This window comes from Parasteatoda tepidariorum, unplaced genomic scaffold, assembly GCF_982258835.1.
Source record: "Parasteatoda tepidariorum strain Cologne lab strain unplaced genomic scaffold, Ptep-v5.0 scaffold_40, whole genome shotgun sequence".
Lineage (NCBI taxonomy): Eukaryota > Metazoa > Arthropoda > Arachnida > Araneae > Theridiidae > Parasteatoda > Parasteatoda tepidariorum.
The window spans coordinates 346,193-364,863 of NW_028257399.1; the positions used below are offsets into that span (position 1 = coordinate 346,193).

Sequence of the window (18,671 nt, forward strand, 5' to 3'; positions counted from 1 at the left end):
CTACAACAGGAAATAATTATAGGTCAATTAGGGGGTACACTATGTATATTTAAAATAGTGCATTAAAACAAGGAAATACGAAGACTCTTTTCTATGTTAACTAACGGTAGGGTATCGGACCTTAATATTGACCTAAAATTTTTAAATTGGACCACGTATTATATTACAGGGTAATACTGCACCCTACCACAGGAAATAATTATAGGTTAATTAGGGGGTACACAGCGTGACCCCAAAGTTTACTATGTATGCCTATGCGAAATAGAGTGTTCTGAGAAGCTTAAAATGAAGAAATAAGCTTTCTAAAATGCTTTAAAAATTCAAAGACATCTTTCAATGGTTAACTAACGCAAGGCGCAATATCAGACCTTAATATTGACCCATAATATTTAAATTTGACCAGGTATTATATTACAGGGTAATAGTGTACCCTACCTCAGGAAATAATTATAGGTCAATTAGGGGGTACACTATGTATATTTTAAATAGTGCATTAAAACAAGGAAATACGAAGACACTTTTCTATGTTAACTAACGGCACGGTATCGGACCTTAACATTGACCTATAATTTTTAAATTGGACCACGTATTATATTACAGGGTAATAGTGTACCCTACCACAGGAAATAATTATAGGTCAATTAGGGGGTACACAGCGTGACCCCAAAGTTTACTATGTATGCCTATGCGAAATAGAGTGTTCTGAGAAGCTTAAAATGAAGAAATAGGCGTTCTAAAATGCTTTAAAAATTCAAAGACATCTTTCAATGGTTAACTAACGCAAGGCGCAATATCAGACCTTAATATTGACCCATATTATTTAAATTGGACCAGGTATTATATTACAGGGTAATAGTGTACCCTACCACAGGAAATAATTATAGGTCAATTAGGGGGTACACTATGTATATTTTAAATAGTGCATTAAAACAAGGAAATTCGAAGACACTTTTCTATGTTAACTAACGGCACGGTATCGGACCTTAATATTGACCTATAATTTATAAATTGGACCACGTATTATATTACAGGGTTATAGTGTACCCTACCACAGGAAATAATTATAGGTCAATTAGGGGGTACACAGCGTGACCCTAAAGTTTACAATGTATGCCTATGCGAAATAAAGTGTTCTGAGAAGCTTAAAATGAGGAAATAAGCGTTCTAAAATGCTTTAAAAATTCAAAGACATTTTTCTATGTTAACTAACGGCACGGTGTCAGACCTTAATATTGACCTATAATTTTTAAATTGGACCACGTATTATATTACAGGGTAATAGTGTACCCTACCACAGGAAATAAATATATGTCATTTAGGGGGGACACAGCGTGACCCTAAATTTTACTATGTATGCCTATGCGATATAGAGTGTTCTGAGAAGCTTAAAATGAAGAAATAAGCGTTCTAAAATGCTTTAAAAATTCAAAGACATCTTTCAATGGTTAACTAACGCAAGGCGCAATATCAGACCTTAATATTGACCCATAATATTTAAATTTGACCAGCCCATGCAGCATGAAAGGGCAAATAAACGTTAAAAATCCGTTCGTCCGTTATAAGGTTTTGGGCTTACGTTAAAATTACGTTAATTTCACGTGATGATTTTCACCATTTCTTCATTCGTTAAAACGTATACGATAAAATTACGTTAATTTCACGTGATGATTTTCACCATTTCTTCATTCGTTAAAACGCATACGTTAAAATTACGTTAATTTCACGTAATGATTTTCACCATTTCTTCATTCGTTAAAACGTATACGTTAAAATTACGTCAATTTAACGTTATCAATTTTCCCTTTAAATAATTCGTTAAAAATACGTACTTAAAATACGTTATTTTAACGTGTACATTTTATCCATTTTTTGACCGTTTTTTAAAAACGTGTTATTAACGAAAAATTGACGTTTTGTTGCATAGTTATATTTACGTAAATTGTTTGGGATTATAAACGTAAATTTAGTGGTAAAAATGTTTCAAGCAAAAATGATGAACCTGTGAGAGCCCAAGAAAGATAATCTTTTACGTCTCACTTGCATTCGAATAAACTGAACATTGCAGATTTTCGTTACAATTCATATTTAATTTTTAATACTTATAATTATTTTTGTTTTATTAAATTGGTTATAAATATTTGCTTGTTGATAATATTGAGTCGGCTCATTATCAGTAACTGACAAGGGAACTATGAGTTTTAATTCTTATAATAACTAAACTATGATGAAAATTAAGAAATTTTCCAAAATACTGAATAAAGTAAAAATTTTCCACTACTTGACATGCAACGAACATAACGTAAAAACACATTATACTTAAATTTAAATTATCTCTGTCCAGAACAAGAGTTGTGGTGTAGTGGTTACAGCATTCGCCTCAAGGGTACGGCGTCCTAGGTTCGAGCCTACTCTAGGGTGGGATGTTAATATGCGAATACTAATAATTATTATTATTCAAAGATCTAAATTTAAAAAATTTATTTTTTGTTATTATGTAAAAATTGATTCACTATTTTTTTATATTGCAATTATCGCTCGCCATACGAGTTTATAAAAAATAATTTATAATATACAATATTCTAATTATTATTTTCTACTTCAATCAACATGAAATAGAAGCGATTATTTTTGGTTAATTTTGTTAACATTTATTTATTAATTTCTTACTTTGCAATAATCGCTTACCGTATATAAGTTTTTTCAAAATAATTGCTAAGAAATGTGTCAACTTTTAAATTCCATGTTCTTACTGCATGAAAGAGACATTTACTTTATTTTAAAATACTGATTTAATTTTTTTTCCTTCCAAAAACTTCATAAATTGTAAAAATAGAATTAAAGTATTTTGAAAAATTTATCAATCTTGATTCTTTAATGTATATAATATTTATTAATGAAAAAAAATACATATCAAATAACAGGTAAAAAGATAATTCTCATAATTAGTTTTCGTAATAAAATTTAGTGTGGGAAGTTTTAAAATATTGGTTGTTATTAAAAGACGTTTTTACACACAACAACGTTTTTACAAATTTATTAAATTTTGCTTTGAATCTTGAATTTTATAATCTGGAAATTGCTTAATTATAAAATCTTAATTGCAATAAGTAAATTATTTATGAAAATCATATATAGTAAAAAATAATATAAATTTATAAAATATAAAAAATAATATAAAATAGCATAAAATATAAATAATAATTGTAAGTTTTGTTGTAATGTCAGAAAAATAATTTTTTTTATAAGAGCAAGTAATGATAATTCTTTATTTCTTTGCAAAATATTATTTATGAGTGAGTTTTTGTGCATGTGAAATTGAAGTACTTTTAAAAATAGTTAGAGCGTTAGTTCGGTTTATTTTTCCGAGCTGTCAGTTTTAGGCTTTCTTGCATTGAATAGTCTGTTTTTTTTTTTTTTTTTTTTTTTTTTTCTTTTTTTTTTTATCATATCGGGCAATAATGTTACATAACAGGGAAAAAGAGTAAAATTTACCTAGGGACACAATGCTTGGAAGGTTTTAAATAGTTAATGAAGTTAAATAAATTGTTTTTAATTATTTAGATCATATAAATAAAAAAGAAAAGGAATTAAGTAAGGAAAAGAGAAAGTTCCTCAAAAATTGAAGTTAAGACCTAAATTTTGCAATGCTTATACATAGATCTTAAAAAAAAAAAAAAAAAAAAAAAAAAAAAAAAAAAAAAAACACCTTTAAGAAGAAAAAAAAGGTCCCGCAGTGGACTGATCGTTATGACACGGTTCCCAACAGATCACCGAAGTCAAACATCACTGGCTGCGGTCAGTGTGCGGGTGCCACTTGGATCAGTCTGCGTAGGAACCGAGGGTGTGCGGTATTGGTCCTCGTTAAACTGTGCTACCGTAAAGTGCTCGACTTCGCGCGCACGTCGTCGGGCTACCGAAGCGGGGGTGCCATCCCCTCCGCAGAGGATCAAAATTGTGATGGCATGTCTTCGGATCATCCTCCGGGATGTTTCCCAGACCGTCGCCAATAGCCCATTGCGCAGCTCTAGTGCGACGTAAATTAACAACAACAGCAAGAAAAAAAAGAAGAGAGAAATTAAATATTTGTTTTTTTCATATTTTGACCTCAGTGCGACAAATTTTTTTCTTTGTTTTTTGACCAAGATTTTTTCATTTAGGCTTAGTTCCCGGTTAATAGGGGTTTTAAGGGCCATTCTAGTCCTTGACGGGGGCGGTGCTCGATCCTCGACACCACCGAGTACATGCGATATATGTGCTATTAAAATCTGTGGAATCGAGAGGCCTGTGGTCGATCGCATTACTGTGCCAAATGTACAGGGATCTGGAGAAAATTTCCTACCCCTTCAGATTTAAGTCTAAATGGATGATAAGCCTAATGCATAGCTCTAGTGCGACGTAACTAAAACTCCTACCTTCATTAATTCGTTGACACATTATCTGTTTACACTGTGTTATCTGGGAATAAAATTTCAACAAAATCTTTTTAATGTATACATACATTGCTTTTAAAATGAAGACAAATATCAGCAAGCGAAAAATTTTTTTTTTATCTAAAGCACTGAAGAGGGAAACGGAACGTTTAACGAAAATGGATCCTTCCAGCTGAAATTAAATATAAAATTTTTAATATATTATATGAAAATAACTTGATCCACTAGAAATGTTAACAACTTGACACCCTTTTTTACCCTTATTGTTATAATCAAGTTTTCAAATGCATGATATTACCTCTTTTTTTTTCTTTTCTCCAAATGAAATCGTGATTTAAAAGGTGCTTTTTATTTAAATGTGTATTTTTTATGTAATAAATATTTTATGAATTTTTTCAAACTATTATTTTTAACACGGTCATCACCAACAACTAAAAATGATACCTAAATCGTGAGACCATGCCTTTATGCATGCCAATTAATGTATGTAAAATCTTCACCTACGCAGACGAGAAAAACAAAAAATAAGCACGAAATTTGAGAAATAACATGTAATCATGATATAATAATTAAAATTAACCAGAGATAAATAAATGTACATGTTGATCCCATATTATGTTAATCGATAAAACTTTTACATTGGTGGATGTAGTTAGATTAAATCTTTTTGATTTGATGGAAGACCTAACGTAGAATGTATTCTACAATATCTTTCTTACTCTCATTTCGGATTAAATGGAAATCCTACAATTTATGGTTCATTGATCAGCCTATATGATGCACAAAAAAATCAATGTATATTGTTAGTTTTACAGTTTTAAAATATAACATAATTAATGTCTCATTTAGTTAAATTACTATAGTACGATCCTCTAATTCCTAACGATTGGATATGAAGTTCCTGGTTAGAGGAAGCAAAAAAGTGTAAAGTTTTAAAATAAATAATCACGTATTTTAAATAATCTTGTATGTCTTACGAATCAGTGATCTTAATTTATAATATTTATTCATGTTTATCTTTTAATAATAAATTATTGTTATAATAATTTTACATTTCCAGAGCATAAAACAGCAATTTTTATGAATTCATGAAAATTATAAAAAGCATTAAAATCGAGTTTTTTTATGTACAAGCTATTCAAATAATATTATACTAGTAAAAATAAAATACTATTATATCTCTGTAATGAAAATAACATTACATAACAATATAATTCCATTTTTCTTTAAGTCATCAGGTAAAATAGTAATAATTTTTTAAAAAAAAGCTTGACAGTTTTATTTAACTTTTTTAAAAATATTATATGAAAGTTATTCTACAATGTAGCATTTTATTCCAGGTTTAATTAGAATAATAATAAGAAAAATAAGAAGAAAAATCAAAAATAGAGAAAAAATTGATTAACAATATAGATTCAAAAGTACTCTCCACATTGCTTTCAGTTATTTGAGTTTTTGTTTTACAAGTGGATTAAACGATACTAAGTTTCAACTTTTCACTCCTTTTCCGTGGGAGCAAGTTCTACAGAAGGATTGCTACCCCTACACTAGCTACCCCTACATTTATTTACATTGTCGCCCGCGTGTGTTTACATACGCCGAATTCAATGGTAAGTTCTTTTATTCCTTACTTTAATCATTACTATTTTAGAATGTTAATTCATTATAATGCTTCACTGTCAAAAAAAGTAAATAATTATTGTAGTTAATTCTGCTTGAAATAAACACAAATATTCTAAGCCTATCATTTGCGAAGTTTAACAAACTATGACAAAACGTAACGATTTTGGAAAAAAGCAAGAAAATTTGTTGAATCTCATTTACTGTGCTTAATGTAAAGAGACGAAATACAGACCCGTTATATACGATTGTTATGCAGTTAAGATATTTTTAATAAAATCATGAATTTTTGGAAAGTTTTCTGATGGTACCTAAGCTTAATCAAGGAATATTAATCTGAAATACTGAGTTAAACTAGTTGCGATCTTATGTAAAAATAAAATTCTATTTTAAAGCTTTAATTATCAAAATTATTAAATTAATGCTGCATTATTTTATTCACCTGACAAATTTTGTTACTATAATAAATAACAATTAACAAAAAGTAACAATTATAAGCATTATTCTGAAGATAATACTTAAATGTCATTAATCATGGTTGACTTTACACACCAAAATATGAGTAGAGGGGATATTTTCCTTCTGTGATTTGCTGCGCCTACTATTGTGGATTTCAAACTTGCATACATTTATAAAAGAAAACTTGTAGAGGTTTGCCAGGGGGTAGTGGCTACAAGATATACCCTGTTGAGTTTCTTCCCATGTTTTGTTTTCAGTGTGATGATAGCCACTGGAAGTTACCAAGACGTTGATTATTCTGCCACAGGTGATGATAAACTAATTTTCCGGAGTGGAAAAGAATTTTAGCTAGATTTATAATGTAAATTTTTCTGTTTCACTAATTTTAGGGGATATTTCCATATATTAACCTGTCACACTAACTACAATAGCCAAGCTACCAAATAAATATAAACTTGAAATTTTTTTTAAAAAAAACATGAATGTTTGCCAAATGGTTACGAGTTATATCTTTCGAGTTGGTCCCTTTCTGTGATTTTTTTCTTTCAGTTTCTCCGATACCAGAAGTTGCCAAGACGTGCTGATTATTCTGCCATTGTTCCTTTTATAGAGATCTCCCCTGATTTTATGAATCAAATAAAAGGGGATGTTTCCCTATTTGAACTAGATTGTGCCAACTAAAAATGTTGAAACAAAAAAAAATATATATATTTTGTACTTTGCAAAAATTTTTAAAAGAAGTATGTAGAAGTTTTCCTGAGGGTTGCTTCAACTTATATTCTCTGAGTTACTCCCATTCTGAGATATTTTCTTAATTTTTCGTGGACCGCTGGAAGTTTATAAATATTTATCCATAGGTAACAACATAGAAATACTCATTAAACTTTTAATTTCCTATTAGGGGTACTTCTGTATTGTGAGCAGTTATGCCAACTGCTATCGTCCAGGCACCAAATAGATTTCTAACTGCTAACTTTTTAAAAGAATATGTAAAGGTGTGCGAAAGGTAGCTACGAGTTATACTCTTCAAGTTGATCTCCGTTCGTTAATTTTTTTTAGTTCCTCCAGGTTGCTGCGTGGAAGTTGCTTAGAAGATATAGTGATTATTCACCGGCAGATCATGATACGGGCATTTTTCTTACTGTTTTGCCTACTCAGTACGAGATGGCATTTTTATTAGCAAATGAGACGAGACAAGTGTTATGTGTGAAACAGTCCTATCATATTGTTATTAATTTGAGCTGTCTTATCTACTTACCTACTATTGTCTTATAAAGTATAAAAACTATTAGTTGTTGCATTTTTAATAAAGTTGAGTAGTGGCATTTTCTTTTAACTTTACCTTTTTAAAGAACCAAGGGTTAAACACGCTTGATTGGTGTAAATTTTACAAGAGTCTATAGCAGATGGTTCTTCAACCAAAATGTCGTGGAAGTATCATCTTAACAAGCTATTGCAAGAGAAAATCTCACATGGACAAAATAGTTTTTTGACTATTTATTTTGCAACATGATATCTTTAAAAAGAAAAAAAAAAACACCCAGTTGAACATTTACTGGAAATTTTTCTTCTTATTTTTGAAACAGTTTTTGAAATTTATCAGCTAAAACGATATGGAAAATAATTGCAGTAATTTTCAATATTAAATTATCTTTAGAATTATTCTTATTCAAGCTTTTATTTAAATTTACATTGCTGTTTAAAACTTTTTTAATTCTTTTATAGTCACTGTATTCTAAAAATATGCCTAGGCAGAGGTCTGTCAAGGCCAAATTTACTACCGTTTAGCAGTACCTTCACAAATTCAACTTTAGAAAAAACATTAGTTTCACAAAATACTTTTTCTTATAATTTTATTTTTGTATTCCTTAAGAAACGATAAATCCATATTTTTGTGTTGATTTTTTAATGTAGTTTTTAATTTTTCACAAATTATGTCTAAATTTTCATAAAATAGGTACCTATCAGAAAAACCTAGACAGACCCCTGCTAGGTGAAAAAGTTCAATTGAAATTTTTATTGCTAAATTTTTCTTTTAAACAATTTTTGTCTTTGTTTTTACCTAGCTTTTTACATTTCTAAAAAACTTTGTTTTTATTAACTGTATGACACAGTAATTAAGAATGTTTCTATTGTCTTTATTCTTATCTGGAAAATATGATAATTGGAAAGACTGAGATGTAAAGCTTTAAAATTTCATTTTGAGAATTAAAATAGATTTTTCTGTTTTACATTTGTATATAATCTTTTGTTTTTTTTAGCATTTTTAAGATAACACAGCATTTTAATAACATATTTCTAATAGATTATATTTTAGTTAATGTTGCTTTATGGATACTGCTTTACAAAAAATATTATTCTTAGCATGGAAGTTTTGTTGTAACAATTATGATAATTTCTTTTTCTCTTTCTATTTTACTTCATAACTTTATTAAGTATTTCTGGTTTAGTTTTTTGTTTTCCCTTTAGCCCATTCCACTAATATAGATAAGCATGGAGTAATTTCCAATAATAAATAAACTTATTTATTCGTAAAAAATATTTATTAATGAATTTTTTTTAAAAAAAATATTGCTATAAAAATATATTCTGCATTTCACCATTTTTTTTAGCTAACATTCTGCCAAACCATTACTCCTTACTTCTCTAGTTCTGAATAATAAATGTGCCCGTATAAACAAAACAAAATATGTTTGAATTATTTCTATGTTTTTGAACGTATTAACTGAATGAATTTTCTTTTCATAATCTATTGATGTACTTCTGAGGAAGATCTTTGAAAAGGACCTAGCTTTGAGAATGAACCTCCATCAAGTCTCAGTTGAAGGTACCTGAATTAAGTATGTCTAAAGAAATAACTGTATTTGAATTGTTTCCTTTTTTCTTGCGCTTAAAAATGGGTAAAAAAATTCGTGAAATTATAAACATGATCAAATCAATTGTTAAAAATTATTTCAGATTACTTTTGCTGATATTAAAAAAAGTAATTAAACATTGTTTACATAGGCTGCCCATGCTTCAATAACAACAAATAAAAGTACTCAAAAATTTGTCTCTTAAAATTAATTATCATGTATTGTAAATATATTTTCCATGTACTGTAGAATCCTAATTATTTCATGCACAATCATCAGCCTTTGCACTATTCAACTAATTTATAATAGAAGTTTCTGGTGTAAGTTTCATCGTTAGTATCAAGTAGAATGGTAAACTGTTACTGTTTTTACCACCACTATTTTTGCTGTTCCAATGTTTTATTTCACTGACACTTAAAAAAAAAATGTGTTTTATCTGCATTAAATTAGTCTTTTTATTCATAGTCCTCCATAAGTTCAAACAAATTCTGAAACTTCTATTTTGCTTTTGAGAATTCTTCAGCGATTATGCAGATTGATGAATCCCTCAAAGGCTAAGGCTACTCAAACCAAACATTTGGCAAACATTAAAATGAATTAAAAAATGAATAAACAAGATCAATTAGAAATTCTCGGGGAATTAAGATTTATGCATATTGCTCAGTATTTCAAATCTCCGTGGCAGAATCGCAGCGAAACGGCGACATTGTTGCAAAATTTTACAGATCTCTTGCAGAAAGATTTTTCTCTTGAAAAGAAGAAAATATTACTTTTCTTTTTTACAGAAATATTTGAACATGCAATATTTGAATCATGCATTTAGATAATCAGTTTTTGACACGCTCAATTTTCACCGATAGTATCATAAATCGACGTAATGTTTTGATAGTATTTTCGGCAGTTATTGATATTGATTTTCATTTGGTTCTTAACCATCTTGATATATTTAAACAATATGGAAAACTCAAATCGAGCATTTGAGTATCTATTTTTTAAGGCTATCTATTTTTTTTTTTTAAAAATTCTATTGAATTTTTAGAAGTTATAGATGTTGATTTCTCCTTAAATTTTAAATCAGATATTTTTTATACGATATTATTTATTACAACCTAATTTCAAAGTGTAACACGCTTTTGAGGAGTCCAATTTACGTAATTACATCATATATTTTTTTTTGGGGGGGGGGGCAATTGCTACTACGGATTTCATGATATTTAATATTTTTTTATTGTGATGATTATTTACAAAATGCGAAGAAGCTAATAAAGAGTGTGTCTTCCTACCAACAAAATGTGAGAATATCACCCATAATATTAAAAAAAAATTATTTCGTGTTAAATTAAGAAAATCATTATTATTATTTTTTGTTAACACAGCATATTTGCCATTTTAAATTAGCAACATATATGTTTGTTTGTATTAAAAGTATTTTGCAATTAGATCTTACTGCTGGACAGTTTAGTCGCAGATAGCTCAAAAACATTCTGCCACAAGATTTCAAATTATCCTTGTTTTAATTAAAATAAGCCAATTGTATATATGTTTATATATATATATATATATTTTTTTTTTTGTGTACATCTGCAGTTTTCTACAATTCCACATATTAGAAATTGAACTTTCAATATTGTTAACTTTGATCAATGATTTTATATCTATGACTATACATATGATATTTTCTATTTATATGATATATCTGTCTATGATATTATCACTTTATTTTTATAAAGTTTTTTTTTTCAATAACTTCTGCACTATATTATTATGCTTACATTAAATGAAAAAATTTTTGATTTCATACTGTTTGAAAACATCTTTTATTTAAATATCTTATTTTTGCAAGTGAATGTTTTTGTGTTTATTATTTGGTGTTGAAGTATTAATGATTAAAATGCTTTGAAACACGATTCATTGTGTATATCAAGGTTGCAAAAAATGCTTACTTTTCTCTAAAAGAGTTAGACTGACTAGTTTTCATTAATTTATTATATTTTCTTGCATTTTACTGTATACATTTAGCATACTTATGTTCCAACTTTTTATTTTAACAAAAAAGTAAAATTTACGTTAAATGTCTAATATTGCAGAAAACTTGTAAGTTAAGTAGTTCATGCAATGGAAATTATCACTACTACAAACTATATGAATTACAGTTTGACAAAAAAATATATATTTGTTTTCACATCTTTAAATAAGTTTAAAAAAATTTTGATATATCTGCTCTATACTTGTTCAAAAAAATTTTTATTTTATTTTTTTGCAAGGGTGTGGAAAGTTGGTAATTTTGTTTTGCTCATATATATATATATGCAGCATTAAAAAAGAGAATTTCTAATTAGTTCCAAGCATAAAATTATTATTTTTGAAACAATTTTAAGTTTAAGGCTGTTCCTCCGAATTGTTTTTATAGACCAAAATTGCTATACTGCATTACTCCAAACATTCTGTCATGTTGCTACAATTAACTAACACCATTGTGTTCCTTTCATTTAATCACATTTTTCGAAGAAATATTTATTAAAATATTTCTCCAAAAACTGTGTTTTGTGTGTGAAGTTTTTTTTTGAAATTTTTTTATCCAGTCCTTTTTAAGTGGTTTAAACAAATAAAGTTTTTACTGCCCCTGATTGTAACACACTAGGGTCAAGGAACACAGAACCTATTTTTCCCACCCTTCCTATTTTTCCCACCATTACTAAGAATTCCGTTGTGGAAATGAATTTCTATATCACCAAACAGCTTTCTAATGTATTTTGGAGTAAAGTGTTACGTTTTAGCAGCGATTTTACAGAAATTAAAGAATTTTCAAAATAACCATTTTTTGTTTAAAAAAGCTTTAACAGAGGCAATTGTAAAATGTAATTCTTCACTTGAACTAAATAATATATAGTTTAACAAATTACTGAATTTGTTAAAATTACTCCTTTTGTATATTAAGGATACTGTTAGTGTTAAAAGGCATAGTATTTTTACTGTTTTAATAAATGAGAAATTAAAAATTACGTAACTGAAACTAATCGAATTGTGTTTCTGAACTACAAAGTTCTTGCAAAATATTCTGAAGAGGAATGAAAATTGCAGCCAAGGAGCAATAAAAAAAAAAGAAAAGAATGAGAGAGGAAAATAAAATTCTGATGATAAGTAAATAAACAGAAAGTATAGGGCAGCTTTTAGGAGTACTTTACCTGACAATGGGCACATGTCGTGGCAAGTACTGCGGTTATGAGAAAAAGTAAATTCAAATAGGAGTGTTTTGTGAATAGTTTTGTCTTGATTTTAGGTCAGCGTGGGTAAACCAATTGACACCTTTATTCCTTCATTGTTCCCCTATTAGAAATGTGCTCTTACTTGTTACCAAAGCAGTCAACAGCACCAGACTAAAACTGGAGGAGTTCTCCTCAAAGCCACACGAAAAATAATTTTATGTTTTGTTTATAACTTACTGCTGGCTTCAATGTAAGATTTAGTTAGGATAAAAAAAAATTATGAAATATTCTAATTCAGATTTGTGCTGTATATGTATGTAATTTTGTTGTGTAATATGTGACTAAAATTTGTAAAATAGATTTTCTTATATCTAAGTATTTGGATGTACTCAATCGATATATACTTAGTAGAAATTCCATGAAAATAATAAACAGTTTTAATATTTTTTTAAAAATTTTTATTTAATTGTATTTTATCTAGTCAGTATTGCTTCGTTTTAGAAATCTACTGTTGGTTGTAACAATTTAATATTATTGTCCGGTATATTTTTTTTCATATGCTAAAATATTTATTTGTTTTCCAGGAACATTGCAGTGAAGAGGTGATAGTAACAGCGGGATGGAAGAAGTTATGAATGTTTCAGATCTGTGGCGATGTGTTATAATTGTAAATCTATATATTGTATGATAGTTGTAAAATAAATAAAACTTAATAAATCTTATTTGATTTAATGTTTTTTTCTGTATTTAAAATTATTTAGTTAACTGCTCTTCTGGATTAAAAATTTTAGTTTTACGAACATAAGACTTAGAAAAATTGTAATTTTAGTAAGTAAACAAATCAAATGGTAAATTTGGTTAATATTTTTTTTTTTACTTCGTGTGTGTGTTAAAGTAAATTTTAGTCAAATTTTTCAAGCTAAAAATTAAAATATATGCATTTAAAAAAAAAATAATGAACCCAAAAGCATTCTAGAAGAGTAGATAATTTCCAGCAAGCAATTTGGAAACATGGACTTCAGGACAGCAGTAGATTTCTTAATTATTAATTTAAACTAAAAAAAAAAAATTTTTTTTCCATATGGGTTTGGAAAATCATGTAAGTATTGAGTAATTTTTTCTTCTACCAATTCTTTATATTACAAACTTTTAGGAATGAAAAATGTAAAAAATTCCTGAGGGACATGAAACTTCATAAATAAACTAGTATGCTGCTGTGAAGAGGTAGAAAGATTTGCATTCCATATTCGTTGAGTTATAATTTGAATTGTAAAAATTTACAGAAAGTGTGAGATTAAAAACAAAAGCTTTTTCTAGGATTCTAAAAAAAAACATGAATATCGGCTATTTTCCGTTATTTTAGTTTTAGTTCGAAAAGAATTAAAAGTTTTTTTTTAAATAAAAAGTAAATGCTATATTTTTTAGTGTACTTAGGGCAGCGTAAACATTAAAATACGGAATGGTTTCTTTCCTTCTTAGTTAAAAAAAAAAACTTAAAATATGCTATTGTTAACAATTCGGTTAAAATTACGATAAATTGAAATTAATTTAGTTAAATTTTCGCGAAAAATTTATCAATTCACCTAGCTCAAAATAAGCGTTAAAAATATTGATATATAAGCGTTAATAATGCGTAAATAAAGCTCAAAATAAGCGTTAATAATACGTAAATAGTATGGATAAAATACGTTTGTATTTTGGTTAAAATAACGTAAAATGTACGTTATTTTAATAAAAATAAGCGTTAAAAACACGTAAATATTCTTGGTGAAAATAACGAATTTTTAGAACCAAAAATATACGTAAATAGTTTGGTGAAAAAAACGTAAAAAATACGTTAAAAATTGGTTACGAAATTCACCTTAGTCAAAATAACGGCAAAAATCCGTCATTTTTACGTTAAAAACAGCCCAAATATAAACGCTTTTTTACCTAATTCGAGACTACCACTCGAAACGGAAATAAAACGTTTTAAATAAACGTTTTTTTGCTCTAAACCTTGTGGCATTTTAACGTTATTTTCACGTAATTAATACTTATCTCTGCTGCATGGGAGGTATTATATTACAGGGTAATAGTGTACCCTACCACAGGAAATAATTATAGGTCAATTAGGGGGTACACTATGTATATTTTAAATAGTGCATTAAAACAAGGAAATACGAAGACACTTTTCTATGTTAACTAACGGCACGGTATCGGACCTTAACATTGACCTATAATTTTTAAATTGGACCACGTATTATATTACAGGGTAATAGTGTACCCTACCACAGGAAATAATTATAGGTCAATTAGGGGGTACACAGCGTGACCCCAAAGTTTACTATGTATGCCTATGCGAAATAGATTGTTCTGAGAAGCTTAAAATGAAGAAATAGGCGTTCTAAAATGCTTTAAAAATTCAAAGACATCTTTCAATGGTAAACTAACGCAAGGCGCAATATCAGACCTTAATATTGACCCATATTATTTAAATTGGACCAGGTATTATATTACAGGGTAATAGTGTACCCTACCACAGGAAATAATTATAGGTCAATTAGGGGGTACACTATGTATATTTTAAATAGTGCATTAAAACAAGGAAATTCGAAGACACTTTTCTATGTTTACTAACGGCACGGTATCGGACCTTAATATTGACCTATAATTTATAAATTGGACCACGTATTATATTACAGGGTTATAGTGTGACCTACCACAGGAAATAATTATAGGTCAATTAGGGGGTACACAGCGTGACCCTAAAGTTTACAATGTATGCCTATACGAAAAAAAGTGTTCTGAGAAGCTTAAAATGAGGAAATAAGCGTTCTAAAATGCTTTAAAAATTCAAAGACATTTTTCAATGTTAACTAACGGCTCGGTGTCAGACCTTAATATTGACCTATAATTTTTAAATTGGACCACGTATTATATTACAGGGTAATAGTGTACCCTACCACAGGAAATAAATATATGTCATTTAGGGGGGACACAGCGTGACCCTAAATTTTACTATGTATGCCTATGCGATATAGAGTGTTCTGAGAAGCTTAAAATGAAGAAATAAGCGTTCTAAAATGCTTTAAAAATTCAAAGACATCTTTCAATGGTTAACTAACGCAAGGCGCAATATCAGACCTTAATATTGACCCATATCATTTAAATTGGACCAGGTATTATATTACAGGGTAATAGTGTACCCTACCACAGGAAATAATTATAGGTCAATTAGGGGGTACACTATGTATATTTTAAATAGTGCATTAAAACAAGGAAAAACGAAGACACTTTTCCATGTTAACTAACGGCACGGTATCGGACCTTAATATTGACCTATAATTTTTAAATTGGACCACGTATTATATCACAGGGTGATAGTGTACCCTATAACAGAAAATAATTATAGGTCAATTAGGGGGTACACAGCGTGACCCTAAAGTTTACTATGTATGCCTATGCGAAATAAGGGGTTCTGAGAAGCTTAAAATGAAGAAATAAGCGTTCTAAAATGCTTTAAAAATTCAAAGACATCTTTCAATGGTTAACTAACGCAAGGCGCGATATCAGACCTTAATATGGAACCATAATATTTAAATTGGATCACGTATTATATTACAGGGTAATACTGCACCCTACCACAGGAAATAATTATAGGTTAATTAGGGGGTACACAGCGTGACCCCAAAGTTTACTATGTATGCCTATGCGAAATAGAGTGTTCTGAGAAGCTTAAAATGAAGAAATAAGCTTTCTAAAATGCTTTAAAAATTCAAAGACATCTTTCAATGGTTAACTAACGCAAGGCGCAATATCAGACCTTAATATTGACCCATATTATTTAAATTGGACCAGGTATTATATTACAGGGTAATAAAGTACCGTACCACAGGAAATAATTATAGGTCAATTAGGGGGTACACTATGTATATTTTAAATAGTGCATTAAAACAAGGAAATACGAAGACACTTTTCTATGTTAACTAACGGCACGGTATCGGACCTTAATATTGACATATACTTTTTAAATTGGACCACGTATTATATTACAGGGTTATAGTGTGCCCTACCACAGGAAATAATTATAGGTCAATTAGGGGGTACACAGCGGGACCCTAAAGTTTACAATGTATGCCTATGCGAAATAAAGTGATCTGAGAAGCTTAAAATGAGGAAATAAGCGTTCTAAAATGCTTTAAAAATTCAAAGACATTTTTCAATGTTAACTAACGGCACGGTATCAGACCTTAATATTGACCCATATTATTTAAATTGGACCAGGTATTATATTACAGGGTAATAGTGTACCCTACCACAGGAAATAATGATAGGTCAATTAGGGGGTACACTATGTATATTTTAAATAGTGCATTAAAACAAGGAAATTCGAAGACACTTTTCTATGTTAACTAACGGCACGGTATCGGACCTTAATATTGACCTATAATTTATAAATTGGACCACGTATTATATTACAGGGTTATAGTGTACCCTACCACAGGAAATAATTATAGGTCAATTAGGGGGTACACAGCGTGACCCTAAAGTTTACAATGTATGCCTATGCGAAATAAAGTGTTCTGAGAAGCTTAAAATGAGGAAATAAGCGTTCTAAAATGCTTTAAAAATTCAAAGACATTTTTCTATGTTAACTAACGGCACGGTGTCAGACCTTAATATTGACCTATAATTTTTAAATTGGACCACGTATTATATTACAGGGTAATAGTGTACCCTACCACAGGAAATAAATATATGTCATTTAGGGGGGACACAGCGTGACCCTAAATTTTACTATGTATGCCTATGCGATATAGAGTGTTCTGAGAAGCTTAAAATGAAGAAATAAGCGTTCTAAAATGCTTTAAAAATTCAAAGACATCTTTCAATGGTTAACTAACGCAAGGCGCAATATCAGACCTTAATATTGACCCATAATATTTAAATTTGACCAGGTATTATATTACAGGGTAATAGTGTACCCTACCACAGGAAATAATTATAGGTCAATTAGGGGGTACACTATGTATATTTTAAATAGTGCATTAAAACAAGGAAATACGAAGACACTTTTCTATGTTAACTAACGGCACGGTATCGGACCTTAACATTGACCTATAATTTTTAAATTGGACCACGTATTATATTACAGGGTAATAGTGTACCCTACCACAGGAAATAATTATAGGTCAATTAGGGGGTACACAGCGTGACCCCAAAGTTTACTATGTATGCCTATGCGAAATAGAGTGTTCTGAGAAGCTTAAAATGAAGAAATAGGCGTTCTAAAATGCTTTAAAAATTCAAAGACATCTTTCAATGGTTAACTAACGCAAGGCGCAATATCAGACCTTAATATTGACCCATATTATTTAAATTGGACCAGGTATTATATTACAGGGTAATAGTGTACCCTACCACAGGAAATAATTATAGGTCAATTAGGGGGTACACTATGTATATTTTAAATAGTGCATTAAAACAAGGAAATACGAAGACACTTTTCTATGTTAACTAACGGCACGGTATCGGACCTTAACATTGACCTATAATTTTTAAATTGGACCACGTATTATATTACAGGGTAATAGTGTACCCTACCACAGGAAATAATTATAGGTCAATTAGGGGGTACACAGCGTGACCCCAAAGTTTACTATGTATGCCTATGCGAAATAGAGTGTTCTGAGAAGCTTAAAATGAAGAAATAGGCGTTCTAAAATGCTTTAAAAATTCAAAGACATCTTTCAATGGTTAACTAACGCAAGGCGCAATATCAGACCTTAATATTCACCCATATTATTGAAATTGGATCAGGTATTATATTACAGGGTAATAGTGTACCCTACCACAGGAAATAATTATAGGTCAATTAGGGGGTACACTATGTATATTTTAAATAGTGCATTAAAACAAGGAAATTCGAAGACACTTTTCTATGTTAACTAAAGGCACGGTATCGGACCTTAATATTGACCTATAATTTATAAATTGGACCACGTATTATATTACAGGGTTATAGTGTAACCTACCACAGGAAATAATTATAAGTCAATTAGGGGGTACACAGCGTGACCCTAAAGTTTACAATGTATGCCTATGCGAAATAAAGTGTT

General features: G+C 29.3%; 1 long non-coding RNA gene across 1 annotated transcript; it reads left to right on the top strand.

Annotated features, from left to right (window-relative positions):
* Positions 1–2,873: 2,873 nt before the first annotated feature.
* On the top strand, positions 2,874–13,292 carry LOC147800822 (uncharacterized). The gene is made up of 2 exons (XR_015431149.1): positions 2,874–9,349; positions 13,155–13,292. It is a non-coding gene; the product is annotated as an uncharacterized LOC147800822 (long non-coding RNA).
* The last annotated feature ends 5,379 nt before the right edge of the window (positions 13,293–18,671 follow it).